We start from the raw sequence: 6,649 nt of genomic DNA, 5'->3' as shown, positions 1-6,649 counted from the left end.
ATCAAGCTTGCAATAATCAATATGGTTTAACAAAATCAATTTGGAGGTGGATTGCATGAAGATCCTAATCAGCATTTGGAAGCAGTGAGATTATTATTGTTGCGGTTTTTTTATGAGATAGAGCTAAACAATAGCTAAATTCTTTACCTCCGAATAGCATTACCACTTGGGAACAATGTGAGCAGCAATTTTTAGACAAGTTCTATCCTCCTAGCAAGACAGCTCATATGAGAAATCTTATTACAAGCTTCAGACAATCTGACTCAGAATATTTATTTAAAGCATGGGATAGATACAATAATATGCTCAGACAATGCCCACATCATGGATTAGAGAAATGGTCAGTGTTGTACATATTTTATAACGACATTAATTATCATACTAAGGTGCCCCTAGATTCGGCTGCTAGAGGGGCACTTATAAACAAGAGTTTAGATGAGGCTGAAGAAATCATTGAAAGTGTAGCACAGAATCATCATCAATGGGCAACTGAAAGAAATGGAGGCTATTCTTATACAAATCCAACAAAAGCATCAGGAAAATTTAATGTAGATGCAGTTACCTTAATGACTGCAAAGCTGGATGCTCTTACTAAGAATCTAGAAAATATGGGAACAAATTCTAATACAGTAAGTGCCATAGTTTGTGCTTGTGAAACTTGTGGAAGTTCTGAACATTCTCCAGACTCATGTCCTTTAGGAGCTATATCTGCACAAATAAATCAATTAGAGTAATGTGATGCTATAATGGGATTCAATCAAAGGCAGAACAATCCATACTCCAACACATATAACCCTGGGTTGAAGAATCATTCAAAATTTTCCTACAGAAATAATCAAGAACAAGGATCATCCATGGGAGGTAGACCGAATTTCCAATCTGGGCAATAAAATTTTCAGCAACAACAACAATCTTCTCAGGGCTATCAATTTTCAAAAATTGAGAAAATGCTTGAGAAAATTATCACCAATCAAAATGAAATGAAGCAAGATATTTTAAAGCTAACTTAGAATAATGGATAATTCTAACAAGAATCAAAAGATTCAAGATAGCCAAATTGCCCAATTAGCTTCATCATCTTCAAGAGCACCAGGATAATTTCCTAGAAAACCTGATGTCAATCCAATAGAGCATTGCAATCGAATTAAGCTTAAGAGCGGATGGAGCTTGGATAATCCTCAAGTGACTGCTCCAAAGGGGATGAAAACTGAAGAAGAGCTCTCTCCTCCGGCACCCGAACCCATTCAAATTCAAGAAGATGAGGAGAGTACCATTAAGGTTGAAGAGACTCTTCCACTTAACCCACAGAATCAAGTAGTCCCTTTTCCATAAAGGAATTTGTTTTAAAGTTCCTTTAATTGATGCAATCATACAAATGCCAAAGTTTGCCAAATTTTTGAAGGACATCATGTCAAATAAGAGAAGAAGGGGAGACATTGAGACCATAGCACTTACTGAGGAATGTAGTGCTTTATTCGAGAAGAACATTTCCCCAAAGCTTAAAGACCCAGGAAGCTTTTATATCCCTTGCAATATAGGAGCTAAATTCATAGAAAAAGCTTTTTGTGATTTGGGGGCAAGTGTTAGCCTCATTCCATATCCAATTTGTAATAAATTAGGTCTCAAAAACTTAAAACTTACTACCATGGCACTACAATTAGCTAACCATTCTTGCATATATCCTATAGGCATTATTGAAGATGTGCCGGTAGAGGTGGGTGGGATTATAATTCCCACAGATTTTGTGGTACTTGACATGGTTGAAGATCCAAAAATTCCTATCATTTTAGGAAGGTCTTTCCTTGCTACAGCTAGAGCAATTATTGATGTTAAAAATCATAAACTTTCATTGGTAATTGGTAAGGAAAGGTTGGAATATGATTTATCAAATTCTTTTAACCATATCTCTTCTCTCTTGGTGAGTGTTTGCAGTGATGTTGACACTTACAAACTAGAGAATTGGAATTTCCATCCTCACGGGAGGCCACCAGATAAGGAACACGATCCTGCGAGTGATATTGGGAGAAGGTCTCCCAATAAAAATGAAAAATACATCTGCCCTCCTAGGGCAAGGAAACGAGAAATGGAACAAGGAGATCGGTCAAGCTAAAGACCTTAAACAAGCCCTTCTTGGGAGACAACCCAAGGGTTTCTTTAGTATTTTCGGTTAATTTTTTTCATTTCATTAGTAGTACTTTTAAATTTGCTATTATTCTTGTTTTTAGGTTGCTTTTCGCTTTCATGAGCTGGCCATGAGTTCTCCATGAACATGAAAGCATTGGAGAAGTCAGAGAGGATTAAAAATCATCCATGTGAGCTAAACAGAGCACGGTCGTGTACCACACACAGTCGTGTAAAGTTTACAGAGGAGAAGGAGCACTCGGCCGTGTGACTCACACGGGCTATGTGAACCCATCAGAGAAAGAGATGTGCTCGGTCGTGTACCACACACGACCATGTGAGAAAACTAGAAAAGAAGGGTGCACTGCACGAGCAAACCAGCACGGCCAGAGAAGAAGAAGGGTCTGGCCATGTCTCAAACATGACCATGTGAACAAAATCGAGAAGAAGGTTACACTGCCCGTGTCAATTGACACAGTCGTGCGGACTTACCCGAGAAGGAGAAGGATAAGGCCGTGTTTCTACACGGTCGTGTGGAGTAACTTTACCTTGGTTGTGTCTATAAGACACGGTTGTGCTTAGGCCGTGTCAGCCTCACACTCCCACACCCTCAAATCACTTCTCTCTTCCAAACTCTTCTCATCTTCAAACCTTACCTCTCATCTTCTCAGATCTAGTTCTTAGACTCATTTCTCTCTACAAACTTCATTAAGATCTAGGAATTTTTCTCTCCTATCTTCTAGATCTACAATTCCTTGTCCCAAATATCTTGCTTTTCAAGATCTATTATTACAAGATCTTACTCCAACAAAATAGCAACTTTCCCTACCTGAGCTTGTCAAGATGTCTAATCTTTTGAAGAAACTTCGCAAGGGAAGCGGGGGATCAAGTGGAGGAAGGGAGCCAATGAAAGAAAAAGGAAAGGAAAAGTCTACAAAGGGCAAAGGAAAGAGGATTGCACGCGACAAAGGTAACGACAATGAATTCAATATTGTGTTTAGAAATGAAGACCAAAAATCTAGATTTGATATTCTTGTCAATAGAAAGATTGTGTGCACACGTTATATGTACCCAACTATTTTGGACATGTTAGGAATTAGAGATGATGTAGATTGGATGATTGGGGTCTTTTGATTGGAATGACATCATGTACACACATCTACCCACATATCCTCGTATCATACTGGAGTTTTTGAGTTCACCAGATGTTCACTTTGCTAATGAAGATGATTACATTGGCAAAATAACTTTTAGATTAATGAATCAGGAATTTTAGTGGACATTTAGTGATTTCAATAATTATTTTGGATTGTCTATCGGTAACTCTTGCAAGTTTGAGTCGAAATTTAATTGGAATCATTTTTGGAATTCGATTACTGGATTAGATCAACCTTTTGAGCCCTCTAGAGCTAAAGCCTCTCATATCAAAACCCCACTTTTAGGTATCTACATCGTGTCATGAGTAAAACTATTTTCGGTAGAGGGGAACTTTATGCTTTGTGGGCTATGTTACATAAGGTTGATTTCGTTTCCGATTTTCATTTTTTGCAAACCTTGGTGAGAGCTGGGAAGGCATCCTCGGGAGCGATTATTTTTGGAGGGTTAATTACTTAAATAGTTGTAAATTTAGATCTTGATCTAGATGGGTTGGAGATCATCCATGGTAATGACATGATCGATATTGATGCATGTCTTGCTATGAAAATGATTTGTAGGGATGAGAATGGTTTTGCTTTTTCTAGGAAGTATGGTTCTTCCATTACCCCTTCCTAATCTCGAGCGAACTTCTATTTGCAACCCTGCTAATTGGATAATCACTGATGTAGACCCCGAGAATGTCCCTTCTATATCCGGAGGCACAGAGCCCCACCTTGAGTCCTCGTCATCTGGACACCCGCAACCTTCTGGACATCCGAAACCAGCTAGGGACTCTTTTGCCTATGGTACGGGTCATTCCAGATTTGATTTTTCTGATTTTATGCATCTCTAGACTCGCTTCATGATAAGCAAGAAGTCCAACGAGTAATGTTGGAGGGTTGCTTTACCTTATCAAATAATCAGTTTAGAGAAGTACAAGATCATTTTCAGTTTATGAGGAATTTTCAAGGACTAGTGGCCGAGTTTGTTCAAGATTATGATATTGATCAAGCTAGAATGAGAGAATTCATGCAGGGCATGAGTATTACTAGTCAACAAGTAGATGCCCTCTATGAATATCATAAGATCTTGAGTGAGTGTAATGACCCGCCTTCTACTGACTAGGCTGTGAGGCCGATCGCTACATTATGCTGTGCTAAATTACTATTGCAGAAATTTGGATTGATTAAAATTTTACTAAACTGATTACTGTAAAACCTGAACATAATATTCTAGGTGTACCTAGGAGTTGTACACATGCTAGGGAAGATAATCTATGCCTCTCGGATGTCCTGCTAGCTGTAATCAGGCGTTTCAATCGATCCATGAATCGATTGGGCTGTCGGATCGATACTGGCACGGAGAAAAACTATGGATCGGTCGGCTGACCGATCCATAAGCTATATTGCTTCTGTATGCAGCTGGATCGGTCTACCGACCGATCCAGGAGTACACTTATCGGTCGGTAGACCGATCCAGTGGCTCACTGATCGGTCGGTTGACCAATCAATGAGCTTCTGTACTCACTGTTCACATCTGGATCGGTCGGCTGACCGATCCACAACAGACGCTAACTCTCTGTTCGTGACTGGATTGGTCAGCTGACCGATCCAGTGGCACAACCCAATTCTGATCGATCTGTAGATCGATCTGGGTTTCTGATTTCGAATTAGAACCCCTGATTTCAACACTTTTTCGCGCCTCAATCACCCACACAAGTTCTAAAACAACTGGAAACATTCAAATAGCAAACAACTAACATTCCAAACATGATCACTAACAACCTAAGCAGGTTTTCTATAATTCCATGCATTTAGACGATTAAGCAAAAAAAAGAACATAAAAAGAAATGCTAAGTTCTTAAATGTTCTAGTTGTTGGGTTCTTCGGGCCGCGAAAACCGCTTTTTCGCGTCGCGGAAACCCTGAGTCACCAAAAGCCATGGATCTCGTGCAAAGATTTGTAAACAAAATTATCGAAAAACCTTTTCTTGTACGAGTTTGTAAAAACTTTAGATCTACACTAGATGAAAGTTATACCTTCGAAGCGAGCCCTTTCGCGTTCCCGCTCGTCCAAGGAGTTGCCGGATCTCAAGACCGTCAAGCGTCGGTCCTCTAGAAGTATCCACACGGACACGTAGGTGGAGAAAACCTCACACAAAGGTGTGCTAGCACCTTGGTAAGGTTCGGCCAAGCAAGGAGGAGAGGGAGAGGAAGAGCTTCAAGAGGAGGAAGAAGAAGATACACCACTTGAATAGAAAAATGAATTCCCATCCAAAATCAAATGTGGCCGGCCACTCTCCATGGTGAAAAACTCCCAAATTAATTGTATTAAATGCAATTAATATGAAACCATTAAAGAGAATGGCTTTGTAACTTCCATGAGGTGGCACCCATGATGATGTGGAGTATCATCATTGGTCCACCTAATGCCAACTCACCAATGAGGTGGCAAAAGGTCAAGTCAAAATTGACCTTTGGTCTTCCTTCTCAAGTCAAGTCAAACTTGAACCAATCTCTACCATGGTTGATCTAATCTAACCATTTGATTCGAGCCAACTTAATATAATGAATCTAATTCATTAAATTAAATTGATTCAATGAGTCAAAATCTAAATTAGACTCATTGAACACATGAATCAACTTGAGTCGAACTCAAGTTAGCCCAATTAGGATTACTCTTAATCCAATTTGATTCATCAAATGAATCTAATCCTCTTGGTTCATCATATGAACCTAATCTCCATCTAATTGTCCTAAGTGTGTGACCCTATAGGTTACGTTCTTGTAACGTTGGCAATGCCCTAAACCCATTTAGGAGCATAAGTAATGAGCGGTATCTAGCAACACATCATTACTACCCAAGTTACAAGAATGTCAAGATCCGACATCACCTTGTGACTACCAATTGTGACTCCTCACAAAATAATGGCAAGTGTCCTTCTATCCTAGACATCAAGATTAATCAATATGAGGCATAGACTGTGTCATCCTCTAATCAATCTAAATCTTGAACTCCAAGTAGACTCACTCGATCAAATGTGCTCAACATCTAATGTTGACTCATTTGGGCATGGCCATGCACTTAGTGGTCTCACTCTATCAAGAATACCGATGTCGCTCCCGTCATATGGGAGGGATAGATCCCATCTACATCACTCACATCCCTCTACATAATTCGTTATATACCCAGTAATCACCTTTATAGTCCACCCAGTTACGGGTGACGTTTGACGAAACCAAAGCACATAACTCCTTATGTAGGGATCCATGGTGACTTCAGGTCTAAGGACTAATAGTCATACTAATAGCCACATGAGAAAGTATATGACACTCATATAACGATCCATGATACTTTCTCATGGCGGGTCATTCAGTATACATTCTCCAATG

General features: G+C 39.6%; 1 non-coding gene across 1 annotated transcript; it reads right to left on the bottom strand.

Moving 5' to 3' along the window:
• Positions 1 to 224: 224 nt before the first annotated feature.
• LOC122035554 lies at positions 225 to 331 on the bottom strand. Its single transcript, XR_006127098.1, has one exon. It is a non-coding gene; the product is annotated as a small nucleolar RNA R71 (small nucleolar RNA).
• Between the last annotated feature and the right edge of the window lie 6,318 nt (positions 332 to 6,649).

Source organism: Zingiber officinale, chromosome 11B (genome assembly GCF_018446385.1).
Source record: "Zingiber officinale cultivar Zhangliang chromosome 11B, Zo_v1.1, whole genome shotgun sequence".
Classification (NCBI taxonomy): domain Eukaryota; kingdom Viridiplantae; phylum Streptophyta; class Magnoliopsida; order Zingiberales; family Zingiberaceae; genus Zingiber; species Zingiber officinale.
This window is presented reverse-complemented; position numbering and strand designations above follow the sequence as displayed.